We start from the raw sequence: 19736 nt of genomic DNA on the forward strand, positions 1-19736 counted from the left end.
TGCCTACCAGCACCTTTAAAGCTCACTAATGAACATGCAACATATTGTTTGTATAATCCATATAAAAAACTATATATAAAAATTGTTGTTTATCCGGGGACTTTTTTGTTGTCTTAGTGTAGTTGGCAAGCTCAAAACATTGAAAAGAGTCTGGGAAGTAACTGTGCCTGGCAAAGAAATAGTCCAGAACATAACTCCCCGTAAAAGCATCACTTGTCTTTTAATCACTTTGGACTTTAACTACAACTTCTCTGTCACTGAGTTTGTCTGGTGCAATTGTTGCCTCTCTAACATCAAGGTCAGAGGGCAGCTGGTTTTTTTCTGCCTTGCTCGTGTGAAGATGCTGTGCTGTCATAAAGAATAGGAGAACACACAAGTTGACGTTCACTTCACAACAAGAAGGATTTATTCTTCTTTTTCAAAATCATACTTCAGGTTTCAAAACATGGCCATAGCATCACTAAGCTAGAATCATAACAGTCTCTTCACATTCATCAATAAACAAATCATTCAGTTAGGCTTATTTAACCTTTTTACAATCTCATATTGCAGAATTCTTGTTAACATGTTCACTTTTAAATAACGTTCACAAACCAAAAATGTAAATTTTGGTATTTTAACTTCATGTCTTTTTCACGGTATCCATAATATGTAACAACTAACTGTCCTTTTTCTAACAGTCTTAAACAGTTTTTTAACGCAATACTATAACCTTATGAAATGTGATAACATGAAATGGCTTAATCTCTGATGCACCACTTATTTTGTCTGAAAGATTATGAAAGACATTTACAGTTTACTCTGGAACACAATATTCATCAAATTACAGCAAAACCTCAATAACGGTGTTCTTTAAATGGCAAATCTCTCTCTAAACCTGTCATAATAAATGAAAACCGTTTCATAAGTGCAGGTTAAACTAAGTGAAAAGTGATTACATAAGCTCACTGGTCCTTGGTTAAGTTTTCCCTCCTAATTCTCCATACAGGTCCGCTAACATTAGCGAGTTAGCATACACACGCAAATCTCTAATAACAACAAAAATCTCTTATAACACTGCTTCATTTTTAACAGCATGTGCAAACTATCTCATGGCAACATTTTATACTCTTAAAGACTGTAATGTGCACTCAATTTAAGACCAATTTACTAACCTGTGATAAAGAATAGGAGAACACACAAGTTGACGTCCACGTCAGAGGATCTCAGGATTTATTCTTCTTTTGTGTGCTGTACACAACTCTATATCACCCGGGCGATTAGCTCCGCTGAACCAAGTGAGTAGTAACCAAGTAACCAAAACAAATATGATAGGGGTGCCTTTTTTCAATTGATCTAATTCTCAGATCCCTACATGATGGAGGAGTTCTGAAAGGTGACTTAGCGTGATTGTTTGGAGGGTTAAAAGATGAACCTTGATTTCTCATGCTTCCACGTTGGAAAGCCACATCACCAGTCTAGCTAAGTAGTTACTGATGCCACGTTGTTAGTTGGTGATGTCTGGGCAAACAAAACCAATCTGATTACTGCAAAATAACAGTGTGGACAGTCTGTCTTAAAAATCTAATTTGAGAAAGGACATCAGATTTACCTGCATTCTGAATGTGGCATTGCATCCATTCACCATAAACGGTCTTAAAATCGGAACCATTTGCGTTAAATTAATCTGTGAATGTGTTGTTGTTTCTACATACAGGAAAAAGCTCAGAAAAAGAGTTTGGCCATTGGAAGCCTGAGCCAGTTGGTGTCACCGCAGTCTCCTGCCATGCTGCTGGTTGTACAGGAGAACCTGAGCGCTGATGGCCATTATGGCTTTACGTGTCGCTACGGAGAAAGAAGCGGACTTGTGGTGGTCAAGGTGGACAACTCTCACCTCTGTGTGGATGACAGGTAACACACGAACACATACAAATGAAGTTATTTATCCTGGCTTAATGACAAATACTTGGCTCCTGTTCACAGGGGCCACCTAGTTAGTGAGAGTAGTATTCAGCATGTCACTCATCACACCCATTTCTTTCATCGCTCTATTTTTCTATGCTTGGTAGCTATGGAAACCCATCAGATATTGGCCCCAAAGCAAGCAAACACTGTAACGTAATACTTGGATGCAGAAGAGAGTGAAAAGGAGCAGATAAAAGAACTTCATATAATTAAGCAATTACGGCATTACAAGTGCAAGCTTAGAAACGCAGCACTCTCAAACTGGTGAGTGTTCACGCACAGACTACATACACACATGCAGAGTGCAGTTGACCTCTCTCTTTAAGACAATCCTGCCAAAGAAAGAGAAGTCTGCATGGCGGAACAGAGACCGAACCACAGAAGCTGAAAGGACTCTTTGACATTCGTGGTGTGTGTTCACTTATTGTAGCATCTGTGCCAAAGCTCTTTACACAGCTAATTAAAAAAATACAAAGGGTTGCATTTTCCCTGTCAGTGTTATCCGGTTGGCTATAAATAAAAACTAATGAAGGGAAATTTTTAATGAGCTCTGTGTAAAGGTGATGTTTTTAATATTTCATGCTCTGTGATTTGTGAATTATTTGATATTATTTGTTGTTTGTTAAATAAGCATGACAGAACAGAGGTCCTGCCTTACCTGCAGGGAGAATCCTGCCAAATAAACTTTTGATATTTACGAGGAGATGAGAGAGAATTTCCCTGTCAGCTTTTCAGAACATTCTTTATGTAACCAAAGATCCTTTGAGAAGAATATTTTTTCTTTTTCTAACTTGGAATTAGGGATGCTGCAATATACTGGTATTGTGGCATACTGTGGTTATCATTGTAGGATGTTTGCTTATCTATGGTAATTTAGATATTTTCAAAAGGGAGACCTTTTACACATACTTACATTAAAACATTTTACCAAAATAAAATAATTGAGACGGTTATCCAGTATTTTCACTGACTTTATGGAAGACTTAGTTGCCTCAATTGATGTGGCATTCAGGGGGGTCTTCAGCTTAGAAAACTTTTTCAATTTAAAATATGCAATTTTGTATCATTTGGACCATTATTATTACCATATATATTTGACAAAATTCTGGAAAAGCTAGAGTAGATATTAAACAAACAACTCCCAAAAAGCTTAATGCCAAAACTTGCTAAAGATGTCTATTGGGGACAACAATTAGATATTGGAAAAGTCATTTAGTTAGTTTTTATTCTTGCCACATTCATTTGACTTAGGTGGTGCCAAAGACAGCTTGGTTACTGTGCCTAAGCTTTTTAATGGCAGGGAAAACCCTATTATCAAACATTGCAACCCTACTTGAAATGAAGTGATGCTGCAACTAATTGTTTCTGCAATGTTTGCTGTGTGTATGTATGTGTATATCGCCTTGTAGACTTGTAGAGGTGAATGGTGTACCGGTGGTCAACTCCACACAGGAAGAGCTGACTGAAATCCTGCTGCAGGGATCCAGCGCTAAAATTGTTGTCCTTCGCCAGCCCCCACCCACCCCCACCTCCCAGCAGCATTCTCTGGTCCTACAGCGCATCGTCAACCCTGATCCCATGCAAACAATCTGCCCGGAAAGGGATGTGGTCACCATGGAAACCCCTCCACGACGGAAGGTGATGGCCATCTGAAGAAAGAGACTGAGAGAAACAGGGGTGTTGAGGATGGAGCAAAGTGTTGTTTGCCTGAAGAATGAACCATAATGTGAAACACCATTTCATCTTTTGTTAGTTATTTACCTCCATATGTGAACATGTTTATTCTATTAATAAAATGTTCTTCATAGGTTGCTGCCGAAAGCATTTTAGTTAGGAATGTCAAATAGTATTTTTGTGTTTTTATGTGACCTCTTTCTACTTTAAAGCCTCACCACATGTACATAACTTTGTTCTTGGTAGATAGTAATGCATACTCCATATTGTTTCAATGTAAGCGCAGAACAATGCCCATGAAAAACAAAGACTACATTCACTTTTTTCCCCCTATTTGCATTTCTTCTTGTTTTACAGCATATTTGTGGCATGAGGGAAAAGTAAGAAGGAAGATGCAGATAGAGCTTTGCGTCTCTGAATATGTGATAAGCATTTCTTTTTTAGCATCTAGCAGAGGGAACAACAATGCAACCCTGATGAGGACGCAGCATGCTTCACCTTTTTTAAATACAGATAGAACAGGATAGAGGCAGAAAATATGTGACGTAGTATAAAGACACATCCGAAAGCTTTGAACCGTGTTTCTCTTTGAAGATTAGACACCGGGGATGGTCTGGAACTGTGTTCAGAGCAGAAGGTTTCTTAAAAAATGAGTCACATCTCCCTTTTGTATGTTGTAATGTAATCCAATGTGCTGTAGAAATAAACCCTTGGGCCCGGAAATGCCTCATTTCTCAGCCTTGTTCTCCCCCGTTAAGTGGCAGTGGATCATGCAAGTCTGACAGACAGACAGCACAAACACTACCAAACCCTGACCCAGACCCCTGGGGTCCAAAGAGCCTGAGAGGAGAAGTGATGAGACCAGTTTCGCCTGTCAGTTGATGAGAAAGGTCACAGGTCATTCACTGACACATTAGTGCATTAATGGTTTTGCAATCAAAGGCAAATGAGCTCCGTATAATCCTGATGATGATGAGAGAGAGGGTATTTTCTGGTTGCCCAACAGACCCACAGGGAGGGAGGAGTATTGTTCTGGAGATTTGAGAGACTTAGTCGCAGACGTGGGAAATTGAAGTCTACTATGCCACAACATGTTCATTTATCCACTGACATAGATTAACCATAATGACCTACCTCAGGAAATGTGACAATATAGTGAGAAGATATCCAAAACCACAAAACAATGCAATAGCAGGGTGCAGGCACGTAGCGCTGAAGGGAGAGATAGATATTAGAGACAAAGAGAGGAAGAGACGGAGAGAAATTGACAATGATGACGGTGCTCATTGTCTAAATAACATGCAGCAGGGACTGAGGTCAATCTGGTCTGTTGTTCCATTCAGCACAGAGAGACGGAGAGAAATTCATAGCTCAGTAAAGTAGAGCCTCACTGAGACAGAAGGCAGAGGAGAGAATGTGTCATGGCTGCCTTTATGGAAATAAATTAACACTGGAGAAAATGAGACAAAATCCTATAAACACTGCTGCTGGCAAGAGTAGAAAGACACCGTGGGATTCCCAGTGACCAACACACCCCAGAACACACACTCAGAAGCTTTGATACTCCAGCTATAAACCACTGCATGTTGTCAATCTAAAACGCAGAGGAAATCCATCAGGGTGAGTAATTGAAGTGACACCATGAAACCCTTCAAAACTTTTTTTAAAAAGATGCTGTCAAGTCAAGAGGACGAACCGCAGGGCCCAACACTCTACTGTATGCTAGTCAGGAACATCTGCAGTCAGTTTGAACTGTACAGCGGCCTCCTGCTATACTACCGAGGCGCCTCAGGTTGACCCGGGCTGTACCTGACACATAGTGGCACAGAGCAACCTACGCTGCATCTGGTTTGCCTTAGCAGCCTCTGTACAGCTACATCCAGCACACACTGATAAGCTGTGAGGCGAGCACCGGTGTGGCTGGATTTCTCTCTTTCGCCCAGCGAGCCCCAGCTTCTCACTCCTCAATCCCCCTCCCTCCCTCCCTCCCACCTCCTTCAACTCTCTAACCACCCCATGACATTTAAGGGTGCCTGGCATCCGTTTGAAGTGGGAGAGGGGGCATTAGCTCTGGTTTCCTGCCCAAATCCCACACAAGCCAATAAAATGCATGCAGGTCTGAAGCGAACCAAAGGAATTCCTGTCCACTAAACGTTAAACAAACAAGACTGGCAGTGGCCTTATATTATACTGTATGGTAAAGGATTGTTGCTTAATGCACACACTCCTCCAACTTCCTGTTTTTGTAATAATCCCTTTGTGTGTGTGTGACTGTCTCCCTGCTCCATGAGACTCCAAATTGCAGCTAATGAGGTAGTTAGTGAGGTGTTAATTAGAAGGTAATCATTATTAATATATGGAAATCATCTCACATTTCCATGTAGCTCTGCCCTGTAAACTCTTATGCAGCTAATACAGCCCTACACCTTCTAGCCTCTTATATTTCAGTAATCACTCAGCAGCAGTGAGAGCCAGGAAGGTCAGAGTCAAATCCCAGGGGCTTCTGATTTCATTTTGCTGAGGTGGAAATGGGACTTCTGCCTCTTCCTCTGGCAAATCTCACACTAAGTAGCCGAACTAAGGCACTTGAGAAAGTCCCCGGAGATATTTATGTGTTGACCCTCTCCTGGTCAACAGTGCTGTGTTATTTGACCTTTGTCCCTGGTATATTCTCACTGCATTCACTGGTAGTCCAAACAAGCTGAGGAAGTACTGCCATCTACTGGCCGGCTCACAAACTCCACACCATTGTCTAGAGCTGGCGTACAGAGGAGAATGCCTCTTGGGGCTGATTATGAAGTGATTCTGATTAGATCCTATTATTCATACAGAGCAGGCGATGTATAACAATTATCTCCCATGTCTGGATGGATACCCAAGGTTGGGAAAAATTGCATGCTTAGAACTGTAATCAGTGATGTAATGCTGCGATCTGATTAATGTGCCAAACGTGCAAATACTGTTACTGTGTACTACCATACAAGGACAACAGCGTTTAACATTGATAAAGATACAATGTGGGGAAACTTGGCTCTGATTTTTGCATGTCTAGCGCTTGTTTAAAATGCAATTAAATTGAATACTACTTAGGGCTGGAACCAAAAATTATTTTCAGCATTGATTAATCTGCAGGTGGTTTTCTCGTTTTATAGTTTGGTGTATAAATTGTCAGAAAATAGAGAAAAATGTCGATCCTGGTTTCCAGGGTGTCATATTCAAATGTGCTGTTTCGTCAGTGTAAAGATATTCAGTTTGATGTGGGAAGGATAATTTTAGGGGCTGAAAACAGCATTTTTCTGCCATTTTTGCATGAAAAAAAAAATATAATTTGATACTAATGATATCAACTATCAAACTAGCTGGTGATTATTTTTCTGTCAATCAACTACTCAATTAGTCAACTAATTGTTGCAGCTCCTTTTATACTGATATTTATTTGTTTTGACTGTGATTTGTCATCATTTAAAAAATGTTTTAACATATAAAACTAAGGTGGAAAATGATGTGCACCATATAATTTAATAAGAATTCAGCAGTAAGCATCTTGTAATGAGTTTATTGTCATTATTGTAATTAAATACCCTTTTTCCCTACCCTGTGACACACATATAGCTCATGAGTAAATGTGAGTCGGACTCTTTTTCATTCAGCAGATTATTTACTGTGTCACACAGTCAGATCACAAATAAAGTAGGGAGAACGTGTGTGATTGATGACTATACTTGGAGGTTAACGTGGGTTTAACTACCCCAAATTAATGTGTATAGGCTGGATCTGACGGGACTACTTTTCAAAAGCGGCAGAGAGACATTTTAACACTCTCCACTATGCTCAATTATAAGGCTAATGAAAAGGCCATTAGGATTAAGGCTAAGGTGTGCTTTGGATGAGATAAATATGTTGGTGAAATTGCTTTGCATAGCCTTGCCAGCAGGCAGCTATTGAGAAAGGTCAGCATAAGGCATTAGTCATTTTCCAATCCATTCTGTCTGAAATATAGAGAGCATAATGGGCCGTGTCTCTGTCCAATAAAAGGTTTAATTAAAGCAAGATGAAAATGGTGATTAGAAAAATCATTGTGGAACACAATCAGCGAAGAGTGGCTGGGATATTTTGAATTGTGTCGTAGAAGCATAGCGCCGACTACAAAGGAAGGGAAATTCATAACAAGAGGAAGAAATCAAATGAAAAGTGAGGTGGATAATGCATCAAAAGAGTTTTAAGCCTGCGATGATCCCTGGCTTTCTCTCTTTTTTTGGTAGCTGGTGTTGAGTTATTTGTATAGTAAAAAGAAAAATCTTCCCACACTCTGTACAACAAGTACTTCATTTATAAACCTCCGGGCAATTTCTGGCACTGGGAACTGTTCTGGCATTACTTCTGTGCAGTGAGGAATAGGCTTGTCTAGGAAGGAGGCGGAGAGGCAGCGAAAGAGAAATCCACAGAAGAGGAAAAGTCCAAAATCATATTGTCTATTGGAGTAAATACTGTAATCAGTTTATTTCAGACGTTGGGTGAATAAATGAAAAAGCAGTGAAATGATTCATTCCTATGTTTTGACCTGCTCAAATACCGTACAGCTCTTTTATGAGCACTAGGTGCAAATCATTCAGTAGAGAAAACGGATTCGAAATCCCTTCTAACCACACAGCTCTCTCCCATGAACCACCTGTGATTAAACTCTAGGTGGCAGTAGAAGTCTCAATATTCTCCCTGTCAAAGAAACACTCTGAAAAGTCTCTCAGTGAAACCAAACACTTGCAGAAAAAAAGGATGTTTCACAAGCATCCACGTTTGAGAGACTGCCAGGCAAATCCTCAGCTCGGGCTGATTATTTGCTCCTCGATGGTTTGGAAAGTAGGCCAAGGCACCACTAATTCAGACTTGAAATAAAGGTTTGACACAGGCAACATCAAATGTATCATGTTGAAGAATACATAAGAGCAGCATGCGAATGCAGGATATTCTATCTGATGCCATGTTTGTGGGATGAGAGAAAGGATGTTATATGCAGTATAATGGCTGTGGCATTGCCATCTAATAGATCAGCTAAGAGTACAGTAGTAGTGCTGTTTGCTTTCTGATTCAACATATACTCAGTTAAACACTGTGGCTCTTACTAACAACAGTACACAGTTAAAGGGGCAGTTAAAGGGACAGTTCACCCCAAAATCAAAAAAACATGTTTTTACCTCGTACCTGTAATGCTATTTATCATTATTTATTATATACTATTTATTTATTTGTGTTGGTGTTTGATTCTGAATGCCCTACAGATGTTTACCCTCTTTCAAAATATAATGAAACTACATGCCACTCGGTTTGTGGTGCTCGAATAGCCCAAAATAAAATACTCAGCAGGAATGTCTCTTTCCAGAAATCATGACTCAAAGTAATGTAATATAGTTCCTACATCAACAGGGAAGAGAAATTGCTGTATTTTTTGGCACTTAGGTTCCTTTACACTGGAGACAAGGCAGACATATCTTTGGCCGATATCTCCAACCATCTAGATGTGAAAAAATATGTATGTTTGATTTGTTGGTGAACTGTCTCTTTAAGTTGTCAAGGAAGAAATCTACGGTGAGATACTTGTCGCGCTGAACATGATATATGAAACACTAAATAAAACCACAATTTGCTGCTTTGACATGAAGATATGACCGTTTAGATTCCTCTATCAGGCTCTGGTTATTGCAACCCATTTTACCCCACACCGCACACTGTGACACATCTTTTTTGTGAGATATTTTATGTGGAGTCACGCAGACACGCAGGCACACACTTAAATATGTAGAAGCCGGTTACATGTAAGAATACCTATATATACCACAGTCATGCCCATACACTCCACACTGAGGCACAAACACACACGCAGACACAAATAAAAGGGTTTATGGGGAGTGGTTGATGGCAAGTGAACAGGCCAGAGGAGATGGAAGAAGCACACCAGGGGGAATGATGAGAGGAAATGATGCGCATGATGAGTGCTGAATGGTTGGCCAGTGGGACAGACCCTGTCAGACGGTCTGCTAAAGGGGTGGAAGACAGAGAGAGAGATGACTGCAGAGAGGACTAGAAAGAAAGATAAAGCATGAGAGAGCGGGAGAAAAATGACGATCAATGTCAAAATACTATTACCCTGTGACAACCAAGGTTTTCCCTGTCTTGTTCCTCATGACCACTGCACTTCTCTGTGATTGTGCTGCATCTGTGCCGTGCAGCTATAGCCGACCAATGGATGATTACTAACTTGAAGGGTTCAGAGATAGAAAAGCGGGCCAGCAGCATGTTTTATTCAGCTCTTATTACATAAATTCTGTGTTGCAGTTCCGAAACCTCCTTTGCATGAGTATTTCTGTAGCCCAGAAATGTCTAGGGCTCTCGGTGCTGTATCGAGCGTTGTTTGCTCCTCTTGTCTTCAAGCTTTTCATCTGCAGAGCGGGCCCTCACACAGAAACAATGATGACCCAGTTCTGAGTTTGTCTCTGTCTTACAGCCAGTTCTCTTCTGTCCTAATCATAGTCCCTCAGCTCCAAGAGCTGCCGCACTACCAAGACAGGGGAGAGAGACATAGACAGAGAGAGAGAGGGAGGGAGAGCGAGAGGGGGAGGAGAAGACAAGGAGAGATAAAAAGAGAGAGCGAGGCGGAAAGAAAGTCAGCATGAGAGAGCGGAAAGAGACAGAGAGCTAATCTCTGAGGAGAAAGAAGAGAAAGGATGACAAAATATAAGGGTGGATGGATAGATCTATTCACAGATAGAAATGAAAAGACAGAGAAGGTTAAACCACAGCACCTTCACTGATTCATTCCCTATAGAGAGCACATCTAAAGGCAGGATTGATTCCATGACAGGTTGTAGAAGAAGGGAAATGGAGGCCTGATGCACCGCGCTCCTTCATCTGCACAGATGTCTCTGGAGACACAGGAAATCAGGTCATCCTGTTCATCATCAGGTGTGACTATACATTTGCTAGCAGGGTTGAGGAACCCTGGTGTGCTTATGTAATATATGATACAGTTCCATACTTTCTCTGTAGCGGATCTGAATATTAAATGAGCATATCCAGCTATGCACTCAGATTGTTATTGTCTGAAGAGCTTGAAAATAACAGTAAAGATTGTAACCCAGTAAACCAACTGATTGAAATCACTGGATTAGGGCTTTTCTTGGAAGCATTCTGTGTGAAAAAGCGCATCTTTAGTGAGCTAATTTCACAGTTTTGTATGTCGATAATCTGCTCAGATGTGTAATGTATAATGTACTAGGTCTTTGCTAATTTTATTTCAAAGACGCCTGTGAGGAGCAGAACAATTTGGAGTGGTGTAGGAACAATGTATTAATATTATGTAATGCACTGAAGTATTTGGTAAGTGAAAAGATGCAACTCAACATGGATTCATGCACTACCAATTACTTAAAAAAAATCTTAAAAGTTCAGACATCCTTTTAGCTGTTTAGATTAGTAGGAGTTGTTTTAGAGTTTAAGGAACAGTTCAACATTTAGGTAGACAAGAATATGGATATCAGTCTCATCAGTCTGTTAAATATGACGACAGGAGATGGTTAGTTTAGCCTAGCATAAAGACTGGAGGTAGCAGGAAACAGCAAGCCTGGCTCCTTCTAAAGTAAAAAGAAAATATCCAATTTCCTGCACCTTTAAAGCCTACAAATAAGGTCTAAGGTCTAGTGTCTAGGTCTGCAAGATTTATTTTCATCAAAAAATATATTAAAACTATGATTTTTTTCTTAGGTTTTAACAAAAGATAGGCCTGGACTTGGATCTTTGAAGAACCACAATACTCCATAGAGGTAATTTGACACATATTTTACAGAAGATCTATACAATCACTACTTCAAAGTGGGCACCAAAAATTAGTGTCATCATTTTAGTATACAACCTTATATGAGATATGGTCACAATAACTCCTTCTGTTCCTGAGTTATGGTGTTGAATTATGCCCAGGTGTTTTTACATTTCATTAATGCTGTCGCAGTAAAGTTGACCTTTGACCTTTTGAAAATAAAATGTCACCACTTCATCATTGTTTTCTACTAGACATATGTGTGAAATGTGTCATCATTAGCATATTAATTCTTGAGTTACAGCCAAAAATGTATTCTGTGAGGTCAATGTGACCTTGACCTTCAAAATGTAATCAGCTCACCCTTGAGTCCAAGTGGAAGATTGTGCTGAATTTTTAAAGAAATTCCCTCCAGGCATTCCTGAGATATCACATTCATGAGGATGAGACAGACAACACAAAAAATACCCACAAAAAACAATGCCATGGCTGTTGCAAGAGCTGAGACATAAAAATGAGGCATATTTCTCAAATGTATTTCCCATATGTCGGAGTATTCCCTTAAAGATTAAAATTGAGGTTAGACATGCATGTTGCATGTAGAGTGGTGATGGTTAAGGTTAGAGAGTGGATGTCATCAATGAAAGGTTCACATAATAAGACACTAAGAGCGCACATGCATGCTAGGAAATCATGCATGCATCATGTGCAGAATGTGGGAGAGAATTTCGAGGCTAACCAAGTAAAAAAAAGTAATAACATTCTGTGACTGCGGCTTCATGTTGATGTCACTCAGGTCTACAGTCAGTGATGCAAATGGACAGGAGAGTAAACACGAGACAAATTGTGCATCCAGCATGAAAACATCTCCCTCTCCCAGACACCCTTGTCACTGGGGTTAGTGCCAGCTGGGGACTGTAGGGATGGATTTGACCTTGCCGGTATCCCCATATCTGGCACGAGCGAAAGGGTGATATTAGATGATAAAAACTGGGAAAAAAAGATACAAATGTGAGCAACTCAATTTGACACTGCAGGTGTCCTCTTGCATAGCCATTCTATTTGACATTAAATGTGATGGTAGCAGACAGGATGGCTAAAGTGTATGAACCATACACTGCCACACTGTATCCTGTGTGTCTGGGGGAGGGGAGGTGTGAACGAGATAGAGTCAACGGTCAAGGGTGCCAAAGCTGGAGAGGCACAGAGTTGGCTTTGTGTTGGCAACGAGCTGGTTTAGGGGGAGGGGGATCCCTTGCCTGGCAGTGTCTGCCTGTCAGAGTAGAGGGACCACATCTCAATGGCTCCTAAGCTGTCCGTATTATGCTAAGACATGTATCCTTGAGGGAGGATGGCTTGGAGTTGAAAGTCACACAAGGACGCAGATTTAGCAGAAGAAGAAACCAGCTACAAGTCCTGGATGAGTTACAGAGCTGCAGCTGCATTAATTAGTTGAACTTGTTGATGTTTATATTGGTTACGCTTCATCTTATAACCAAATCAATACTAAATGACACTAGCAATGTAGATAAAACTGAAATTTACAACAATATATGATTTATAGCAATAAACAGAGAATTGTCAGTCTTTACATGCATGCTTTAATAGTCTCATAAATATAGACATCTGTGCTATGTTTGTGTTTGCTTTATCTGGGAGTTTAACTGCATGTGTTTCGATTTCCGCCGTGTGATATATATCTCTGACATGGAGAGATGAATTACACCCTCAGCTCATTTCCTCCTCCTCTCAACCTTTACACAAGGTGACCTTGCGTGTAACATAATTTACAACTGAATGACATGTTTGCTGTTCATGGTGCTGCCAAGCTGCATCAACAGTGCTGGTTTAGTGACACATTGCTTAGACGGTCTGTAGAACTAAATGATACAATTCAATGAGTAGGAATGGGGGGTGTCTTTGCTTCCATATGTCTTCCATCTGCTTTGCTTACACTGATCCTTTCTTTCTACAATGAGAATGCAAACAGTTATGGCATGTATGGTGAGATAAACAAAGCGCAGATGTCATTTCGGTGTGATCAACAGCCTGCAACTCATCTTGCTGTTAATTGTGAGCTGAACTGCTGCAGAGCAGAATGACAGAATGTGGATTCAGCACTGAAACAGACAGAAAGAAAGGCTCCCTGATGAACCCTGGCTTTTGATTACCTCTGCAATACCTTTAGTACAAGTGTAAGAAGCAAGCCCCAACTGGACCTCCTTGACTTATTTTGCGGTTTGAATCAATGCCGGTATTGGCCGCACCTCGTCATCCTGTCCCCATTCTCCACCAACCAGTGGCTGATGATGTGAAATATTGATTTGCATGTCCACCCATATCACCACGCCTTGGCTTTGCTGTCAAGTTCATTTAGAAGAAGCCTTTTTAATGTGCCTTTGATGCCAAGCTTGTGGCAGAAGCCAGAGCAGAGGTGCAGAGGGAGGGGGAAAACTCCCTCAGGGAAGAAAACACAATGCAAAAAAAAGCATAATGCTGTGTACAAATTCTCATAATCTAACACTGGGTTTGAAGTCAACAACACACAGTTCTGCAGTGAAGTAAGAAGCTGCACACACAAGAACTATATTTAGGGTGTGAACCTGCAGTTATTCATGCAAAGGGAATAAGTTGCTCAGTGCATCAAATGAGCTTGTACACTATATTTCCCAATTAGTCATTTCAGCATGGATACACTCTTCTGCTTCATATAAACAGCCAACAGCCTCGCCGGAACTGAGAGACACACACACACACACACACACACACAAGCAGATACACGCATAAATGATTATACACAGGCACATACACAGAGAGTAAGAAACACTGGTTTATAAGTAGCTTCAGAGACAGGATGGCCTTTGCAGAAAACATGAGGTTAAAGGGGACTCTCTCTTACTGAGTGAGGGTCAGTGTTACGTCCCTGACTCAGGGGTCTATAGACAGTTTTCAGGCTGGAAACTAATGCCACGTGAAACCATGTGAGAGATAACAAGGTGACCTTTTCATGTACAGGGTCTAAATGACAAAGTGATGTTAATACCTTGACTCAAAACCCCTTTACTGTTCCTCCAAACAAGGATAACGACTCCAGCCCGGGCTCTATGACTCAGCCCGTGAAAGTTTCACACAAATCACTCGCTGTTGATGTTTGATGGGTTTGTTTTCCACCCCTCTCTGTGTGCATTTTAGATGCTGCTTCAGTCAGACAGTGACAGTTCATCACGAAGTGAGAGAAACCATTGGCCTTTATTCTCACCGCGATGGTCCCTGACATCGTCTGAATGGCAGAGTCAAGAAGAAACCTACCGAGACAACAGAGGGATTCCGACAGGGTGGGGTTGGAGGGAGAGGAGCATAAAGAGAAGCAGAAAAAAAGAAGATAGACAGACATGGTCTGGGGACAGAAGGAAGGAGAAAGGCCACATCACCGTCAGTGAGACAAAGACTCCAAAAACCATCTTGTGTCAATGTCTCAGAGTGAGAAAAATACACCACTACATGAAAGCTAAGGCTTACTCTGTGCAATCGTGAAGAGTGCAGAGAGAGGTGAGTCACAATATACACTTGAACTGGGAGAGGCCAATTCAAACACAGCCATGCTGGGACAGATACTGCAGGCGACATTGTAGGATAGACTGATTATGGGTGAAGAGGAAAGGCGAGGGTAAGGGAATGAGTCAGACAGAATTGGTCTCCATTATGCTCTCAGTGTGAAATCTTTATTGTTATAATGTCATTAGCTCATCCTGTGTCCCACTTCTGAAGATTTGCATCATCCTCCCTAAACCCCTGTTTATTTATTTATTTGCATGGAAAATATAGGTCATGCATTCATACAGACCATACATTTTTAATAGTTTTGCAGCTTTAATTCAAATGTCTGCAAGCCTCCCCTGTGAGCCAATCTGCCGCAGACGCTGAGTATGAATTAAACACAAACAACGCACACAATGCACAGCAGTGCAGGGTGTCTTTTCAAAAGCCTGAGGTATTTAGAAATACCGCAGCTCATTCGTTTGTGGCATGATTAAAAATATTCTCTTGTCAAAGTGCCTGTGATGATATTCAAGGTGAAGAGAGGACAGAAACCTCTGCTTATAACAGTTGCTGAGTAAACCAAGGATTTTTACTTCATTCTGGAGTGGTGAGTCACTTGGGATGTCAGGAAAAACCTTTTACAGAAATGTAGAATGTCCATGCAGCAGTGACCCAGCGATCACCTGGAGGAAAAGACATGGGTACATATCCAACAAGTTCAATTTTGGGACACAACACAGAATATTTGAAGTGTGGTTGTGTTGATCAGTTTAGCTCCATTTCTAGGCGGCATAAGGGAGCCCAGGGGCTGTAACTGGCCTTTTCCCTCCACAACATGCTCTATCATTCTTTCTATCACTGAAGAGAAACGGAAAAAGGGCACTTTGTCTGCATCTTCCGTACCAGTCATCAACACCGTGATGATATGAGTCGAACATGGATGCGCCGTCAAAATAAGCACCCTGGAACGGAGATGCTAGAGATATATAAAGGCAGTGTAAAGGACATCGTATCTCTGAATGTGACTCAACATTTCATGTGGTTATTAAAATCCTCAGGCAAGATGTCTGCTAATATTGTCCATCTTAAGCATAAAATATGGGCAAGGAGCAAAATGCACAAACCAATTTCAAGCAGTGCAGAGCAACATTTCTGTGGTATTTTAGAGGACAGAGATGAACATGATTGATATCATGGTTCCACTGGTTCATTTTACATCCATTTAAATGTGATTAGACTGTGATCTGAACCCCTCAGTTTGAGAGTAAGGGAATATTATCTTCAATTTTAAACAAGGTTTCTTCTGGGAGGCAACAAAGCAATAACTGTCTCTTGGATGATGTAACAGGAGTTAAAACGAAAGTGAGAGGAAGATGCTAAGAACAGTTTGATTTTCCGTTTATTAATTTCTCCAGCTCAGTGGTTTGCCAAATGACACTGCATTTCAATTACCACCATTTTCCCCCTAATGGTTAAAACACACTGATTTAAATGTCTGCCAGATTACGCATATTTATGTTTGTTGTTTTTGATCTCAATTGACTTGAATAGCATCTGTTTAAAACCTGTTTACTTCAGTGTCTATTCTAGTCATTGTTGATTATGCTTAACTGCACATAACAGGGTGAAAATGCTGCAATGCATTCAAGTTTTAAAGTCAAATGTGACATAGAGTTGCAATATGCATATTAACAATTCAACAGGTTCTCCAGCATATTCATGCAGTAAAGGCAAAGTAATCAGCATGAGTGTTACATGCTATTTGTTTTTTTTACTGTTTACTCATACAATGCTACTGCTCTGTGCAATAGTAATGCCACTTTTTATTCATTCATTTATTCATCATTCCAGTTTTTGCACATGTTCTCCTGTAGGCTGAATATCCTTCTATAATCTTGAATATAGCATTGTATAGAACTCTGTGTACTTGCACCCATTCTAAGCCCACTGTGCACTTTACATACTTTACATTTTAAATTAAATGTGTTTATTGCCTTTAATTTTGTGTGTTCATTGCCTTTAATATATTTCTTGTAATTCTCATACTAGTCTTTGTCTTTTTGTACTATTCTTGTCTCTTTTAAAGGTACTAAATGAAGAGTAGCGCTGTAAGGTTTTCTTTTCTGTTCTATTCTATAGCGACTTTTTTTTAGACGACCATTATCCAACTGAGGTAAAAATGCTTCAAATGAAATGTAAGCTGTTAGTTATGCTTGATAAGAGAAAGATAGACAGGATCCGCAGCTGAGTGGAGCCATAGTATTATATCTTGAATGCATTAAATGGGCAAAATCAATATACGTCTGCACTGTCAGCTTGCCAGACCGGAAAAACACATTTTTATTTCACGCTCTGTCTAAAAATGAAATTGCAGAGAGAACAGAATTTAACCACGGTTAGGTTAAGACATTAGAAATTGTTACTTTCTCCAATGCCTCTCTGCCCACTAACTCTTGCACACACTGGCACACCATGCTAACATGCTACTGCAGATGGTTGTACTTGACAATGCTAAAAAAACTTTACTGCCAAAAGTGCACAGAGAATGAACCCCTTTGATTTAGGAAACATTACTTTTCTTCTGCTCTTGGCCAATGTTCTTGCTCTACAAGTAGTAAGGGAAGAATCGGAAAAAAGCTAAATTCTTTTCCCCATTTTTTTTATTCTCCCGACACTTTTCTTTGTATGTTGAGAAGTTTTTACAGTGCTACATGGCACCTACCATTGAAACAGACTTGAAAGTGAATGTATGTGTTTTCATAGATGAGTCCACTGGCAACCAAACAACAGTGATGTCTATATCCTGATCCTATCTCTTGACAACAATGCACTCAAATATAAAGTAAACGGCATCAGATAGTGGCATCTAGTAGGGTATAATCTGTTCTTTGCTGCTCTGACAAAGAGCAGAATGTATGAGGAATCCAGCAGGCAGAAAAAGCCTTGACAGTCCTTTTTGAGTGTCTAACTCACAAATAGAATGACATAGTTAGGCAGGTTTTTGTTGTCATGCATTGCCACATGAGCATGATAGGTGCCCAGCCAGTGCACGTAGCATCCCAGCTGTTGTAAAAGCAAAATAAGGTTTGGCCAGCTGGGTTCACAATTTATCGGGTTACAGTATAATGTCATTATATCATAAGTTAGTAGGAGCAGCTGGAGAGGAGACATCAGGAAGAGGGTAGAGAGAGATTGCACTGATGAGGCACAACACTGATGCATTGTTGAGTCAGAGCTCTGATTAGGTGTGCTCTCAATGTGAAAGTAGAACAGAGCGTCATCTCGTAAAACTCATTCACTGGAGAAGCTTCATTTAAGTCCCTTGTGCAGCTGGAAAAGTATCAAAAGTGGATTGCAGAAAATGTATTGTTTTGTGTGCATTAGAATAAATAATTAGGCATTAATAACGTGTTAAAACAAAAATGCTTGAAGGCCACTAATTGTTATGATCTGTTGCCCAAAAGTTGGAAGGTAATTAGCAAGCAATGGAGAAAGAAAAGGGTATTTTCAATGGCATATTCAGCCACAAAGCCCAGTAAGATGGCTCTGTTGACAAAACCAAAGATATTTGCAGTAACGGTTGAAGTAAATTCAGTTACTTGCACAGTCCAGTTGCATCCAACTGCTACTCTTCCGAACTGCTATCGAAAGCCACCACCATTTTGAAGATACACGACTTGTATTGGGACCACACAAATAGCAGAGGAGTTGGGAAACACTATGCTTGCACTCACCTGAGAATTCACTCAGCAATCACAGTAACCTCAGGGTGACAGGTGGTGCATTATTTTGACCAGCAGTTATTGGACACAACTCCTGTACTATGAATACATGCATAACCCTCTAATTACTGTGTTGTTTATACATTACCAATAATACATCTATATATTCTCATAAACCAAGCATATTAGTCTCCTACCATGTTGATAATTGAGCAAGTATGAAAATTATCTTTATGGGTAAACAAACAAAAACATGTGATTCATTTGTGATTAACTATAGACAATCATGATTAATCAAAATTAAATATTTTTATTTTTATTGACTGACAGCACTAATAATAAAAAAATCAGAGATCACATGGTATTTACATTTTGAGATTGACAATATAAAACATTGATGTCCATGTAGATAAGACAGTGTATGTACAGCAGAAAGAGTCTGAGGAAATTGAGTGTGGCAATAACTGTAAAGGGCCCTCCTGACCTTAATAAAACTATATATCTCGTTGTTATAATACTAATATAAACAGAATGTATTGTAATGTTTATAATTATCATGTCCTGGAGTGATATATCAGTCTCTGTTGTGGTAATGTAAGTTTTCCAGTAATTCAACATATTGTGGGTTTCCATGTATGTTATAAAGTATTCTTATGCGTCAGTATTTCTTTTCTTTTGCATATAAGCATCATGATTACAGATCTCATTCCATGACAAGACAATGATGTATTTCATTCTATGATTTTATGTGTGTGGGGAGGGGGGCATGCATGTCACCATGTGTGACTGTGTGGGCAGGTATTCATGTGTGTATATGTTTTCGTCTCAGTGAGCGCTGCAGTAAAACAGCAGAGCTGACAAGCGCACCATCGGCCCTTGGTGGCACATCAGGGACAGCTGGATGTTGTCAGGCAGCCATAACGCTGATGGAAATGGGCTGATTGCAGCTCACGGGCCCCTCCTTCTTATAAATCAGCTTCACGGCACTCAGGGGTGGAATACAGAAGCGACAGGCTGCACCACATCCACTGTACAGTACAAGAAACCCT

General features: G+C 40.3%; 2 long non-coding RNA genes across 3 annotated transcripts in view; one reads left to right on the forward strand and one right to left on the reverse strand.

Annotated features, from left to right (window-relative positions):
- Positions 1-3491: 3491 nt before the first annotated feature.
- The window catches only part of LOC131993352 (uncharacterized), a 94523-nt gene continuing 78278 nt past the window's right edge, over positions 3492-19736 (reverse strand). For both annotated transcript variants that reach the window (XR_009396303.1, XR_009396304.1), the window contains exon 6: positions 3492-3606. This is a non-coding gene — a long non-coding RNA (uncharacterized LOC131993352). The remainder of the gene's footprint in view (positions 3607-19736) is intronic.
- LOC131993353 (uncharacterized) lies at positions 10456-14706 on the forward strand. The gene is made up of 3 exons (XR_009396305.1): positions 10456-10575; positions 11374-11432; positions 14618-14706. It is a non-coding gene; the product is annotated as an uncharacterized LOC131993353 (long non-coding RNA).

Source organism: Centropristis striata, chromosome 20 (genome assembly GCF_030273125.1).
Source record: "Centropristis striata isolate RG_2023a ecotype Rhode Island chromosome 20, C.striata_1.0, whole genome shotgun sequence".
NCBI classification, from domain to species: domain Eukaryota; kingdom Metazoa; phylum Chordata; class Actinopteri; order Perciformes; family Serranidae; genus Centropristis; species Centropristis striata.